The 16567-nt window shown below is 32.9% G+C and overlaps 1 protein-coding gene across 5 annotated transcripts in view; it reads left to right on the top strand.

Moving 5' to 3' along the window:
- p120ctn (adherens junction protein p120) overlaps positions 1-16567 on the top strand; it is a 58463-nt gene that overhangs the window by 14077 nt on the left and 27819 nt on the right. The gene's annotated exons all lie outside the window — the stretch shown is intronic.

The raw sequence follows: 16567 nt of genomic DNA, 5'->3' as shown, positions 1-16567 counted from the left end.
TTAAGTTCAAATCTGAAACAAGTTTAACAATGGTCTTTTGTTCGTTTATTTTTAAAAGTTGGCATACATGCTTAAAATATTTATCGAAAGAGGTGGTTAGAAATTTCGTCGTACTGTGATTGTATCTTAACTTTTAATATGTGAATAACTGAAATGAATGATGTCTTAACTCACCCTGAACTGTATATAATAATAAGTAAAGTAAATAATAATAATCTCTTCAATATTAAATTTAAACATTGTTTAAACAATAAACATTATTCTACGAACTGCGATATTGAATTAAATTTACAAACAAAATATTATGTTTTGGAAAACATTTATAAATGTTGCAATTTTATATCACTACAATATTCGTACATTCAAAGTTGAGACGCACAATTGAAGTGTTCAAACAGTTGGCACAATAATAAAAACTTGGTAAAGAATACAGATCACGTTCTCCTATTGTTATAGTATTATAGTATACGGTACATGGCCTGCACTTCGCAGTCTAGCCAGGAATTCAAAGGATCTACGCTGCGAATCCGTTATTGTCAAGAGATATTTTCAAATGGGATTTTGGGCAATGTCATTTTGAGCCTCTGGCATAGAGTTCTGTTATGTAACCATCGTATGTTTATGGTCGTAACGTGTTCAACTGTATAGTGTGATTATAAGTTATATGAGTAATGCCTATTTTCGAGGTATAATTGCGTTCTCTATTACAAATGCAATGTTATGCGCATTTATAATGGGAGTATCGATGTATGCTTAATGTAGCCTGTGTGTACGGTAGCCTTCAAAATATAAAGTTGATTTATTTTTTAATGATTATTTTATAAAGTTGTTAATATATTATTCACACGCATATTCTATATTTCGTTAATTATCTTTTTATTCTCATGTAAATGAGTTCTAGCTACTTGACTTCGGACGGAAACGTAGAATGGAATAGACGTTCCGCTTTATCATTAATCAAAAATTGGTATGTTTTGAGTATTTCCTGATATACTATTCTATATTTACTATGGAAAAGTACCTAGATATCGTATAGTTTAATAAGTAGAGCGGAGGGTTTATATCGGTGTATTCCCCGTGGTCCATCCGCTATGACCCACTGGTGGGTCTGCGGGGTTGTTTTTTTCCCGTATACTGCTACTGCTGCTATAATAGAATGGTATGATATAGCTGTGGGTACACCATGATCCAACTTTTCTAGGCTTTAAAATTATTCAAAAGACATTTTCTAGTACAATTTGCATTTAAAAAGCCAACACAGGACGATCAATATGTCTATATCTGTAGTATAATATGTTTGGTACAGCAGTATGTGTGCTATAAAGCTCTTTGAAGCCTATCAATATTGATGGTTTACGCAAAACACAAGAATTCAATATACCAAGTACCAAGGTGTTTACTGTTTAGTACATTTTACTAAAAGCAAATATGTGTACAACTATTGAGTTTAGTTAAACACTGATAAAGATTCAATACATACCTAAAAGTGAATCCTTCGATGATTGTAATATGGATGTGACGGGATTCGCTATAGGCATAGTATAAATAGGTTTCCAGGATTTAATTAAAACAGAAGACAATAGTTTCTAGTGTAGGTACATTCATAGTGCGACGTGTTTCATAGACGTTACAACGTGCGGCTCGTGAATGGGATCCTACAATCAATGTCCATTGTGAAGTTGTATAATTGTACTCGTATTAATGTATGCTAGAAGGATTTCAGAATCATTTATTGTGCAGGACATCTGTTTATATGCTCCCAGGCGCCTAGAAGATCTAAATACAGTTATAAATATATGAGTTAACATTTTGCGATAGGGATTTGCAAACAAAGATGATATAACGTTAATAAAATATTCAGTTTTAGGTGGCTTGAAAGGTTTGTCTCTGAACACAGAATAATCGACGCCTAAATAAAATTGTAGTAGGGATTTTTACGCTTTTACTTTGGTGTGTACCAGGAATTCGATTCGCAAGTTGATTGAAAAATCAATACGCTGCCTAAAAATCGGTGGCTTTTGAAAGTAGCGATACAGCAGATTAGTTTTTTATAGCTCCATAAAATTTATACATCCCATATGAACATACAGGATGAAAACTTTTTGAGCATTGCTGTACGCGTATTCTGGTTTAAAATGAATAAAAATTTAATTGAATTATATTTGCACCATGAATATGTAGTACTTGCGAATAAGTTTAAACGTAGTTATTGCAGTTTTCCGTCTAATGCTATTCTCAGCGTAGGACTGCATAAAAAAGTTTACGAGATGTCACTTGCAGTGTGGTGCTCGTTCGTTTCTCTTTTTTTATCTCAGTGTTTTTGTCGCTCTGCAAACTTACCAAGATGAAACGTTGCCGTTCCTTTTTCTTAATTAGAAAATTTTATAAAGAACGGACCCATTTAATTTCTTAAATTGGGTATTTCTGAGAAACAATAAGTATTTGAAACAGTGCAAGTGTTATAAGTATTGTTCTTGGTTATTTATTACTTTTTTTAAAACTATGCCATGTATTATAAAATTTTTAAATAGTTGGTGTAATTCGAAAATGCACGGAAACATTTCGTTTCGTGAAAAACCTCTCTTCATGTTAATGCAATTAGTGTTATGTTAAAACGTTAATAGGTTGGAATTAAAGCGTCGACAGTTTTCCCATAAATCAGAAGTGTTCGATAGTTGTTGCGCTCATGAGTTAAGTAGAAGAAAGTTTGGTGCAATTAATACCCAATAGTTTTACATTGACGTAGTGCTTGTATCGATTCGATGTACCGCGGCCTTGTCTCTATCACGCTATTGAAGAAGTTTTGTGGATTCATGAGTAAATTGTCGTATAATAATAATGTGTAGTGTAGAATGAACTCTAGGCTCCGTTCCAAATATGTTAAAGGGTGGGTGGTCCTCTATAGCGTTTCCTGTTATGCACATCGGATAGTGTGCAGTGAATTCTTATCAGAATAACTTCAAGTTTAAAGATGATTCAAATTTCAATGTGACTATATAAAAGAAACGCAAACGAAAGAACAATGCACAGATAGTATTTCGGTTGAATCTGCAAATTTATTCAGAAACTGAGTTGTAGAATTTAGTCGATCACATTCTCTATTGGATGGTTTTTTCAATTTCCGCAGATATATGCCGTTAGTTTTTTCAATAAAAATGCAGGAAAGAAGAAATATATAGACTAGTACAATTTTTGAATTATTTGGATAAATTTGAAAGCGGTGTGGCTCTCTCTTGGGTACATTTGCCAAGAGTGAATTGCTTGATTTCGTAAAGGTATCTTGGTTTCTCGAGAGAGCTGAATAGTAACATTCTAAGTGACATGCTCGGTTGCTTGGACACTTTACCCAAATTAGGTTTATCTGTCCGAATTCAGACATATTTGTCTGGTATTTTGGCAATTTCTACAGATTTTAAACAAGGTTACACACTTAGGCTATTCTTTACATTTCTAACATATGAATTAGATATTGCACGAACCGTGAGCTTGAACTCAATAAATGCTTATTGATTAATAATTAATTAATAATATGACAAATCAGTGGAAAACATTAGGCGTCAACAGTGAAGCACACCCTGCCCGGCGGTTATTCGTAGATTGCAATATAATTTTTGTAAAGCAATCGTAGCCAATATTAATTAGGTCCCCTTAACTTTTAATTAGCTTGACCAATGAAACGTTAAATTTATGTAATGGTTATATTTTTTAACGTTATGGGATGTTGCGTAGGGTGAAACGTACATTAAAGTGCATATATGGCCATTTGGCATTGGCACAAGCAGTTTGTCCAATATGCGATAAAACTAAAATGTAGGCTCTTATCGGGAACGTATTCGACACTCTGTAAAAATATTACGCGATGTGAAAAGGAATTTCTATCAACTATACAATTGGTTGAGCTTACATTGTCTTTTACAGCAGCACATAGGAGCTCTGAAGTAATAGCGAACTTCTGATTAGCATCAATGCTGGAAATTGTATGTTTTTATCTGTCCTGTGTTCGTCTCTGTTGCTTTATTCTTAAATAAAATATGTTTAAAATTGTCATGTCTCTTGCGTAGTAGTATAAAAGTTTTCCCAGGAACCTAAATACCAAACTTAACCTAGTACTTTTTTATTGTCAGGTTCACGACGAGATTTGAGGTGTTTGTACCTCCCGTTAGAAGTCACATGATAAATTTGCAATTTGAAAGATCAGCTTTAAAATCGTAAGGTGCTCGTGTTGCACGTTCTCGCTGTTTACCTTGACTTCGTTCTAATGGAATAGTAATTATCTTCATAAGACTTGTCTTACCTTAAAAGTGGTTATGGCGCGTCTCCAAAACTATTTATACTTTACGCAAATATTGTACATTTGATACTACGATTCGTATGTTTGTTCTATGAATACTTATAATATAAAATATTTATTTTTATTCAATTATACAGATGATTGTGTTTTACGAAAGTTATTAATTGAAAAAAATAATGAATATCCAAATGTGTTTTGTACTTTTTTACCAAATCACGTTCCGTCAGAAGCAAACAAGATTTACTTTATATAATTCGTGAATTGTAGTACGAAATAAGTAACATGTTTTTATCGTCATCCTTCACGTGTAAAAAGTTTTCTTATTATGAAGCTAGCGCCACTAACAAATTGGATAAATTGCCGGCGACCACCTGCGGTATTTTAACTGCAGATTAAGGATTTGAACATGGACTATATTAATCTTTATAAACCGTTGAATTTCTCAGCATGATGCTTTGTAATTTATCGGGCTTATTAAATTTAAGCTAATTATACTCTGCCTGTATATTCTATACTTCCATAATCATATTGTAAAGTTGTATTTTTTGGTTTGTTGAAATTATTTTCACCTTAGAAAGTTATATCCTTACCGAATATCGTTCGGTATAATATTATAATTTATAACCATGGAATACATAGCTTTAGTTGAGTCCGATCTAAGTTATTCAATCCTATATACCTGTGGTTGTGTTTATTTCTTTATATCGTATCCTACGATCCCGATTAGAGCGCAAGCACTTATTGAAAGTGCACAGGACACTGGATAAATATACATTAATGCTTATCTTTACGTGTATTTTATTTTTGAGAAATAAAATTACCTTATCGAAAATAGTGGAGAGAGTCTACAATAATCGTAATAAGAGCAGAGTGTACAAGAGAATAACGAAATATTTATTCAAATACATACACAATGTTGAAACTGCTTCAATTCAAGCATTTAATATTACCCGTTAAATATACAGAGACCACACTTAAAAGGAGCAGGAGATACATTTACGTGGCATAAGAGAAATACGTGACAATAAAAACAAGAGGTGGGACTAAATTAAGTGCTCCGTGCGGAAACGTGCGGTGTCGTAAATCTCCGACACGGAAAGCTTCCTCAATTTTCAACTGCATCCAGGTACAATGCAAACACTTATATTAACAATTCAATTTATCGTGATACAATGTGTACGATTATTCAGTAATTTATTTTTCCAAAGGTTGCCTGCAAGAAAACGCGTCTAAGCGATAAGGCCGACAAATTGCACATTTCGCAACAATTTCGCATTTAGCAGTAGCTCTTAACAAGTTTGTTTGCAAATTGACACAAATAAAATCAAAGTTTTTATTAAAATAATATTTGTATTATAATTTGTAAAAGTTATACGCGAATGATATACGAGGGCGCCGCGGATCCGTCCAGTTTCAAATTAGATTGCTTAGTTTGGATTCGTATGAGAAAGTTTCCGAGCGAGGAGTAAATTAAATGTGTTTGGATATTGGCTCGATATTGATATGGATACGAAGATATTATTTTATTGAACCTTAATGTTTACATTAATGCTTAACAATTGGGTAATAGATGGTATAACAGCGTTCCTTTTAAACTAAATAACATCTTCATAATACATATGAAAGTTCACATAAAATGAATGTCAATAAGTCGAAAGTATAAAGGTAATTATTTAAAGTTTGTGTTACGTGAGCTTGTAAAAATGTAAAAGCATGTATGTTAAAATTTTGCCTAGTCATATCAATGTGAGATTCATTATTGAACAGAACATTATAATTTGTTCGACACTACGAATGTTGAGACTCGGAAATTATGTGGGTTAATGTCGTAGAAAGTGATGGCGAAATTACACATGTAAAAGGGGAATTTAGACATTTTAATTACATTTATTGCTTGATAAACGCGTAGAAACGGTAAAATTTCCTTGAATATACCGGTATAATGTCGCCGAAAAACCGCTCTGTAAAGTTAATATCTCATTCAAAACGTCGAGAAAAATGTTTAAACAGCTAAAATTTAATGCAACTCAAACATTTGGCGACGAAAAGCATTGGTATAATGTTCATTGCATTTTTTGCGATCGTCTGATGTTTGAAAATTGGTGTTTTAACTTTATACTGCACTATAAACGTTTTAAAAATCATTATGTTTATCGTAGAATCCTTTCGCATTGCCTAAAAGGAGTGAAAATAACTATCTTTAAGAAAATTCGAAACTTACTGTTTGTTAAATCTTAATTGACGTAGCCCTAAGGAAGTACCTGTTTTCGGGATTCTTCAAATAAAGAATTATAATTTATCACTATTATATGACTGACATCGTTCAATATCATTTTGTTTAAACAATTTATTTATATTAATGTGTAGTAAGTGAAATCCAATACAATACAAAAATAAATAAAACGAGCATGAACAAATTGAGATACAGTAAATCCCTTATAACGTAAAGGGCTACTTATATTTACCCTGGTAATACATTAGCAGAAATATACGTATATCGTATAACAGAGTTCTTTGTTCAAGCGACCAAAGCAATTACTCCTTTCTTCAATATTTTCATCCGTTTCTATTCACGTTGGTAAAAAGGAAACGTGAAAAATACGTTTCTACTAGCTAGTCGGTCAAGTGGCATTGCTTCGGAACTCGCAAAATGCTTCAGAGAATTTTCTTATAGCTCCATTTGTACAATATTGGTTTTTAATTTTCATTTATTGAGATCTCGATTTGAGTAACAATCGATTAAATAGCTATCGGAGTAGATAGCTTGAAAGATTTCATTTTAATAAGGAACTGAAGGGTGTTTAATATCGAATGATATTATTCAAAGGAGAAATGAATTATGATTGGAATTATCGGAAATATGTACAAGGTGTACATTAAAAGCAGTCAAGATATTAATTTTATCTTTAGCTGTAAATCTCTCGAGAATTTCATTAAACTTGTATAAGTTGTATCCATGATGCACATTTATAATGACTCTGCTTCTAGATTTACCTTCTTGCCTCGATTGTCCAAAGATCCGTAGTTGTATGGCTATATTTTAATTACATACTGGGGTTATAAACTCTATAACACAATGTCATTTGATGGATAGAGTAACAGGCTATTACCACATCGTCGTTCGACAATGGACCCCCAATGTAATGAGCGCTCGGAGCGTAACCAACCATGCCCGAAACGAGTCATGGTTGTCTTTTCATATATGTGGACAAAGAATTGACCGCTATTTAGTGGTTGCAGGGTTCCGTTTTACACTATTATAGTTTGCAGTACAATTAGTGTGGTGCTCTGTCCGAAGGTTGATTGACATTAAAGCGTTACTAGCAATTGCAGCAATAATGAAAAGTGGTCTTGAGAAAATAGGAAAAGCCGGATTGTAAACATCTATCTAATATTCCGAGAGGCGTTTCTTCATTTTGAGACACAATTATCAGTATGACATAAATCCCTACTGTGTATATAATCTTTACACTTGAAATAGAGGATAATATTTATGATGATACCAAAAAACAATGACATGATATAAAGGTAATAAAAGCCAGTTACTAATTAATTAGCTGGCAAGTGAAACAAATTATGTAGTTTGATGGTGTTGCACATGAAGCTGTTTCAATGATTGCAAATCAATGTTTGAGGGCTGAAAACGAGAACACTTGATGAAGCAATTCAAGTTTATGCCATCGAGAAAATGTATGCAAACGATCGAACTGGGACAAACGTGCGAAAATATTTTTCCTCATTGCTCTGTGAATATACATGGAAGTGTGTGACGGAATAATGGCTAATTGGGATATTGTTTTTGTGTGTGTGAGTGTAACACAACACGGGGTTAATTTAAAACGAAACCGAATTACTGTAAAAGTTATTCGCGAATGATAAAGGGGATAATTAATGGACAATTTAAAGAACAGTGGTTAAAATTTCGTTTTAGTTCTCTTGTGAATAGAAAGGTTAGGGTAGCAATATTTACCTTATTTTGATGTCATCAAGCTTTTTGTTAGGAATTAGTCCATTGAATGAGTCCCTCCAAGGGGGGTCTAGAGTGCGTGAGTTAGTAACGTAAGATGTTTTTTCGGAAACATGTCAAGAGTCCCTAGGTAATAAACATACTAAAACCCCGGGCCACTAGGAGGAGCCCCAGAGTGGGGGGAGGGGGGAAATGGGTCCATTTTTTCGTTTTTCGCTTAAATCTCAAAAACGGTACATATTAGAGAAAAACTTTCAAGGAAAAGTTGAAAGGCCATAAAATTATCTACAAGTTGTACCTGAATCATTTTTTCCTATATCCTACCGTTTCTGAGTTATACGCAGTAAAACATGATTTTGGCTCAAACAATTTCCACATCAATCGATCAAAAAATATTTCTTTCTTCCAAAAAACTCAAATGCGCAACTTGTGACCAGTACTGATAGATTGCTCTTAATTAGTTCTATAATTGGTAAAATAAACTCATTCCTCCATGGAAGCCTTTAGGCGGAATCGATTGTCAAAATATTATATTAGGGCAGTTTGAGTTACTGAACTTGATCTTTTTATTTTTTTCTTCCAAAAAACTCAAAAGTGCAACTTGTGACCGGTACAGATAGATTGCTCATAATTAGGTCTATCATTGCTAAAAATACCAGATTCCACCACGGAGGCGTTTACGGGGAATTTAATTTTATCAGGGTAGTTACGATACATGAACTTTTTATTTTTTTTCTTCCAAAAAGCTCAAAAGTGCAACTTGTGACCGGTACAAATAGATTGCTCATAATTAGGTCCATCATTGATAAAAATACCAGATTCCACCATGGAGGCGTTTACGGGGAATTTAATTTTATTAGGGTAGTTAGTTAAAAAGTTCAGGTATCGTAACTACCCTAATAAAATTCAATACCTCCTAAACGCCTCCATGGTGGAATTTGATTTTTTTATCAATGATAGACCTAATTATGAGCAATCTATCGGTACCGGTCACAAGTTGCACTTTTGAGTTTTTTTGGAAGAAAAAAAATAAAAAGTTCAAGTATCGTATCTACCCTAATAAAATTCAATTCCCCGTAAACGCCTCCGTGGTGGAATCTAGTATTTTTTATCAATGATAGACCTAATTATGAGCAATCTATCTGTACCAGTCACAAGTTGCACTTTTGAGTTTTTTGGAAGAAAAAAATAAAAAGATCAAGTTCAGTAACTCAAACTACCCTAATATAATATTTTGACAATCGATTCCTCCTAAAGGCTTCCATGGAGGAATGTGTTTATTTTACCAATTATAGACCTAATTAAGAGCAATCTATCAGTACCGGTCACAAGTTGCACTTTTGAGTTTTTTGGAAGAAAAAAATAAAAAGATAAAGTTCAGTAACTCAAACTACCCTAATATAGTATTTTGACAATCGATTCCTCCTAAAGGCTTCCATGGAGGAATGTGTTTATTTTACCAATTATAGACCTAATTAAGAGCAATCTATCAGTACCGGTCACAAGTTGCACTTTTGAGTTTTTTTGGAGAAAAAAAATAAAAAGTTCAAGTATCGTAACTACCCTAATAAAATTCAATTCCCCGTAAACGCCTCCGTGGTGGAATCTGGTATTTTTATCAATGATAGACCCAATTATGAGCAATCTATCTGTACCGGTCACAAGTTGCACTTTTGAGTTTTTTGGAAGAAAAAAATGAAAAGATCAAGTTCAGTAACTCAAACTACCATAATATAATATTTTGACAATCGATTCCGCCTAAAGCCTTCCATGGAGGAATGTGTTTATTTTACCAATTATAGACCTAATTAAGAGCAATCTATCAGTATGGGTCACAAGTTGCACATTTGAGTTTTTTGGAAGAAAGAAATATTTTTTGATCGATTGATGTGGAAATTGTTTGAGCCAAAATCATGTTTTACTGCGTATAACTCAGAAACGGTAGGATATAGGAAAAAATGATTCAGGTACAACTTGTAGATAATTTTATGGCCTTTCAACTTTTCCTTGAAAGTTTTTCTCTAACATGTACCGTTTTTTAGATTTAAGCGAAAAATGAAAAAATGGACCCATTTCCCCCCTCCCCCCACTCCGGGGCTCCTCCTAGTGGCCCGGGGTTTTAGTATGTTTATTACCTAGGGACTCTTGACATGTTTCCGAAGAAACATCTTACGTTACTAACTCACGCACTCTAGAACTTTTTATTCAATGGACTAAATACTTCAAGACAAGTTAGAATAACGATTCGGTCGATTCGCATGCATGAATTATAATTTTATGGATTTTATTTTGTGTGTGGCTTTTATCGAGTATATTCGTAAAACATTTTAGTATTTATTTTATTCACCCATTGAAAAATATTCTCCCTCGCGGTAAACCTTAATGGTAGACGGTTTTAACATTAAATATTACAAAATAAATGATATTTCCTTTTTACATTTCTGTTCTTGTGACATTTAGCGGATTATATGCGAAGTATTGTTATTACTTATTAGATATTAGTTACTACTATGTGATACAAACATAAATTATAATATCTCCATAGAGCCGGTGTTGATCATTTGGAAATGCCGTAACATCACCCAGTTTGACAGTTTGCAGAATAGTTAATAATTTGGTGCTGTGATAAACGTTGAAATGTTTAGCTGGCTCCTGAAACTAGTTGGGAAGTGTATAATGAATATTGGAGTCGAGTCAGGTTTCAGTGTACCACCATTCGAGCGTCTCTTGTTCAGCTCAATCGATATTCCTGTCCCGAGTCCTCAAGTCGTCTTGATGAAGTTATTACGTAATTGTATGGGATTATTTTTGCAAGGCTTTAGTTGGAATTGCATTTTTTAATATCATTCTAATTAAATGCTGGATTGGTTGTTCAAGGATGTCTTATAAAGCTTCGATGAGATATCAATGTTGTAAAGAAAACGTTATTGAATGGTATTGGCATGATCGTTTAGTAGTACATTTTATTACTAGCTAACTATTTGCATTTTTTAAAGAAAACATCTAAGAGCTTCTTTAATAATGTTCTTCGTAACGTAGGACATGTAAAATTTTACGGAAAATTACCTTACAAAGGAACAGCAAATAAATATTTAATTTAAAAGGCAAACGTTTAGTTTCTCTCTAATGTCGCTAAACACTTTGCCGTAAATATTTAGACATAAGTTTGTTCCAATAAAACTGGACTACTTATCTCAAGCGGAAATCTCAATTAACAAAATGTTCGAGTAAATTAATCTTTAAAACGTGCAATCCGCACATGTTTTTCAGTGGGAAAAGTGTTGAGTTAGCACGCCTCACAGTTTTGTTTGCGAAAATGATCGATATCCTATACGCTCGTATGAAAATGAAAGGTACAGTCACGAGCAATAATATATGCCTAGGGGGCGATGTGCAAAAATATCTGTCACTAGAACTAATTCAATAATATCTGTCTGCCCGTATACAGCAAAAATATCTGACATTAGTAGGCAGCATAATAAAGTGGCATCAAAATTATCTGACGAAAATGTTACAGCAAATAATTGTGACAACCTCTCACGGCATAAATATGTGACATCAACTAGGAAGCAATAATATCTGACACAATTTCATATTTCTGTATTTTGCATCGATTCCTCATACAAATCTATACTAATATTATAAAGAGGAAAGGTTTGTATGTATGTATGTATGTATGGTTTTCACGCATAAACTACTGGACCGATTTTGATTAAATTTGGCACAGATAATCTTTAGACCCTGAGAAAGAACATAGGCTACCTTTTATTTCGAAATATGTACCACGGGCGAAGCCGGGGCGGACCGCTAGTCATAAATATGTGACATCAACTAGTTGGCAATAATATCTGACACAAAATTTCATATTTCTATATTTTGCATAGATTCCTCACAAAAAGCATCAATATGTGACATCAACTAGGAAGCAATAATATCTGACACAATTTCATATTTCTATATTTTGCATAGATTCCTCACAAAAAGCATCAATATGTGACATCAACTAGGAAGCAATAATATCTGACACAATTTCATATTTCTATATTTTGCATCGATTCCTCACAAAAAGCATAAATATGTGACATCAACTAGGAAGCAATAATATCTGACACAATTTCATATTTCTATATTTTGCATCGATTCCTCACAAAAAGCATAAATATGTGACATCAACTAGGAAGCAATAATATCTGACACAATTTCATATTTATATATTTTGCATCGATTCCTCACACAAAGCATAAATATGTGACATCAACTAGGAAGCAATAATATCTGACACAATTTCATATTTATATATTTTGCATCGATTCCTCACAAAAAGCATAAATATGTGACATCAACTAGGAAGCAATAATATCTGACACAATTTCATATTTCTATATTTTGCATCGATTCCTCACACAAAGCATAAATATGTGACACCAACTAGGTGGCAATAATATCTGACACAATTTTATATTTCTGTATTTTGCGTTGATTCCACACTAAAAGCTTTAAATTTTATTTTTAATTTAATATTGAATTAATACAAAATAAATAAATTTTATTTTAACTACGTTGTTTTAAAACATTATTACCATATTAATTAACTAGCTGTGCCCGCGACTTCGTCCGCGTGGAATAGTGACTGCATAGTAGTTACTACTTAACACACAATTATTGAGTAAACACGTCTTGAAACACGTACTATCATATACAACTAAATTATAAGTAGGTACTTACACATTATTATAAAGTAAATAAATAAAATAAATAATAACACAAAAGAACTGTTAGTAAAATTTATTACTAAACTGAGCTATAAAACTTAGGTACAGAAGAGTTCAAAATTTCCAGGATGTGGTTATTCTCCCGCTCCCATATTCCTTCTACTTTCACAGACTTTCAACTTTTCCCTTTCACCCCTAGTAAATGGCAGAACCGATTTTGATCTAAACCATGTCTAATCATACCTATATATTATGTACATGTCATATCCTTTCGTTTGGTACTCCATTTGGATTATTTATCCCCACTATCACCCCTAAGGTGCCCTATATGTAATAAACAGATTAACCAATTTTGATAAAACATGACTAATTGTAATTAACACGTCATTTGATATGCCGCTTGATTATATTATTTGACCACATTCGATTATTCATTCCCACTTTTACCGCTATAAATCAATAAATAAATGAATGAACCGATTTTGATTAAATATGCCTCATCATACTTCTCACGTCAGGTCATGCCCTTTCATTTGATATGCCACTTGGGTATATTATTTGACAACTTTTATTCCCACTTTTATACCTAGTATATCCAATAAATGGATGAACCAATTTTGATAAAATATGTCTTATTGTACTTTACACGTCATGTCTTTCATTAAATAAGTCACTTGAGTATATTTGATAAAATTTATTTATTTATTCCCACTTTTACCCCTATATCAAATAAATGGATGAACCGATTTTGATAACATTGGACTACTTAATTGTTTCTGACAGGTCGTCTTTTTTCATTTGATATATCACTTGGGTATAACAGACAGCATTCGTTTTTCTCATTCCCACTTTTGCCCTACATATAATTATTGGATGAACCGATTTTGATTAAATATGCCTCATTATACTTCTCACGTCAGGTCATGCCCTTTCATTTGATATGCCACTTGGGTATATTTGACAACTTTTATTGCCACTTTTATCCAATAAATGGATGAACCAATTTTGATAAAATATGTCTTATTGTACTTTACACGTCATGTCTTTCATTAGATACGTCACTTGAGTATATTTGATAAAATTCATTTATTTATTCCCACTTTTACCCCTATATCAAATAAATGGATGAACCGATTTTGATAATATTTGACTAATTGTTTCTGACATGTCGTCTATTTTCATTTGATATATCACTTGGGTATAACCTGCATTAACAACTAACATTCGTTTTTTTCACCCCTATATAATATAATAAACAACTAATGTAACAAAAAAACGCATCTAATTCGTATTACCCGTTAGCGAGCTACGGTGGCACAGGCAGACACGCAATACACACATAGCGGTCATAACACCCCTCTTTTTGCGTCGGGGGTTAAAAATATAATACCTACGACATAATTTCAAAGACCTTTTATAAAAAATTTACCTAGAAGTAACCATAATGCTATTAATTTGTGCAGGTTTTAGACTTATGAGCAAAAATCTAAATAAAGGTCCTTTGACCCCCCCTACTACCCCCTCAGCATAACCACCCCCCCGCCCACGCTTGGGTACTTTCGATATGATCATCTGGACATGTCAAGGAATAACTTTAGCGTATAATTTACGTAATAAAGTAATTCATGTATAGAATGCCTTAGCAAATGTTCGCTGTGATTACTTAAATGGTCATAACTTTTTTATTTATGAACCGATTGACATGAAATAAACACTAAATGTTAAATGAAGCTTACCACAATATATTAGTGAAAACCGCATCTAAATCGGATAAGCCGTTTCTGAGATTAGCGTGTTCAAACATACAGACAAACAGACAAACCGACAAACAGACAAACAGACAAAAATTTTTTTAACAACAGTTTTGGGTTTATGATCGATTTAGTAATAACCCCTGCTAATTTTTTTTTACATATTTTCATTGTACAGACACCACTTTTCTAGAATTTTATTATATGTACGTGTTCAAACATACAGACAAACAGACAAACCGACAAACAGACAAACAGACAAAAATTTTTTTAACAACAGTTTTGGGTTTATGATCGATTTAGTAATAACCCCTGCTAATTTTTTTTTACATATTTTCATTGTACAGACACCACTTTTCTAGAATTTTATTATATGTATTGATGATATGTGCCGTCGTTGTATACTACATATTGTATGTCTAGATATTACATATATCCTACTAGTTTAACACCCGCGGCTTCGCCCGCGTTTTCAAAGAAAAACCCGCATAGTTTCCGTTCCTGTGGGATTTCCAGGATAAAAGCTCTCATAAGCGTTAATCCAAGTTACCTTCTATGTGTGTGCTAAATTCCATTTTCTCTTTTATTTGTGTGAAAGAGTAACAAACATCCTTACATGATACTCACGAACTTTCGCATTTATAATATTAGAAGGATAAGATATCATGACAAAATTAAAGTATTCATATACTTATATGAATGCCCACTTGGGTAGATCCTTGGGTAGATCTATTTTATTTGAAGGTTCAGTGTAACCTTCATGTATTATTTAGAAATTGTTTTGTCACATGTTTTGTTATATTTGACATGTATTTGACGTTAGCGGCGTTTGACACGATTGCTCCGTTATTCATTTTCATTTACCTATAATAATTATTATTAGCCTATAATATTGCTATTATTTTATTGAGTATCGAAAATTATGGCAAGTTATCATATTATCGTAATTTTATTAAAAAAAAATATTTACAAAATATAATGTGTCTTTTGTTCATATTCTTACCCCAGCAAAATTCATAACACTAATTCAATAAATAACGTTTTGCCTTTTTAAAATCCTATCCTATCTTATCCTACTAGTCCTACTATAATCCTACTTCCTATCCTACTAATCTAGTATTATTAATGCGAAAGTTTGTGAGGATGTGTATGTGTGTGTGTGTGTGTTTGTTACTCTTTCACGCAAATACTACTGAACCGATTACAATAAAATTTAGCAGACAAATAAAGGGTAACTTGGGTTAACACTTAGGATAGGTTTTATCCCAAAATTCCCACGGGATCGGGAACTATGCGGTATTTCTGTGAAAACGCAGGCGAAGCCGCGAGCGGAAAGCTAGTGTCACATATTTATGCTTTTTGTGAGGAATCAATTATATTTTACAATACAGAAATATAAAATTGTGTCAGATATTTTTGCCTCCTAGGTGACGTCACATATTTATGCTTCGAGAGGTTGTCACAATTATTTGCTGTAACATTTTCGTCACATAATTTTGATGCCACTTTATTATGCTGCCTACTAATGTCAGATATTTTTGCTGTATACGGGCAGACAGATATTATTGAACCCGTTCTTATGACAGATATTATTGCTAATCTGCAAATGGTAATATATTTATGCTTCTGACTGTACAGTCACGAGCAATAATATATGCCTAGGGGGCGATGTACAAAAATATCTGTCACTAGAACAAATTCAATAATATCTGTCTGCCCGTATACAGCAAAAATATCTGACATTATTAGGCAGCATAATAAAGTGGCATCAAAATTATATGACGAAAATGTAGAGCAAATAATTGTGACAACCTCTCGAAGCATAAATATGTGACGTCACCTAGGA

This window comes from Colias philodice, chromosome 24 (assembly GCF_061535455.1).
Source record: "Colias philodice isolate Cphi_HAF_F1 chromosome 24, ilColPhil1 Martin Lab GWU primary, whole genome shotgun sequence".
NCBI classification, from domain to species: Eukaryota; Metazoa; Arthropoda; class Insecta; order Lepidoptera; family Pieridae; genus Colias; species Colias philodice.
The sequence above is the reverse complement of the archived record's forward strand: the minus strand, read 5'-3'. Positions and strand labels throughout refer to the sequence as shown.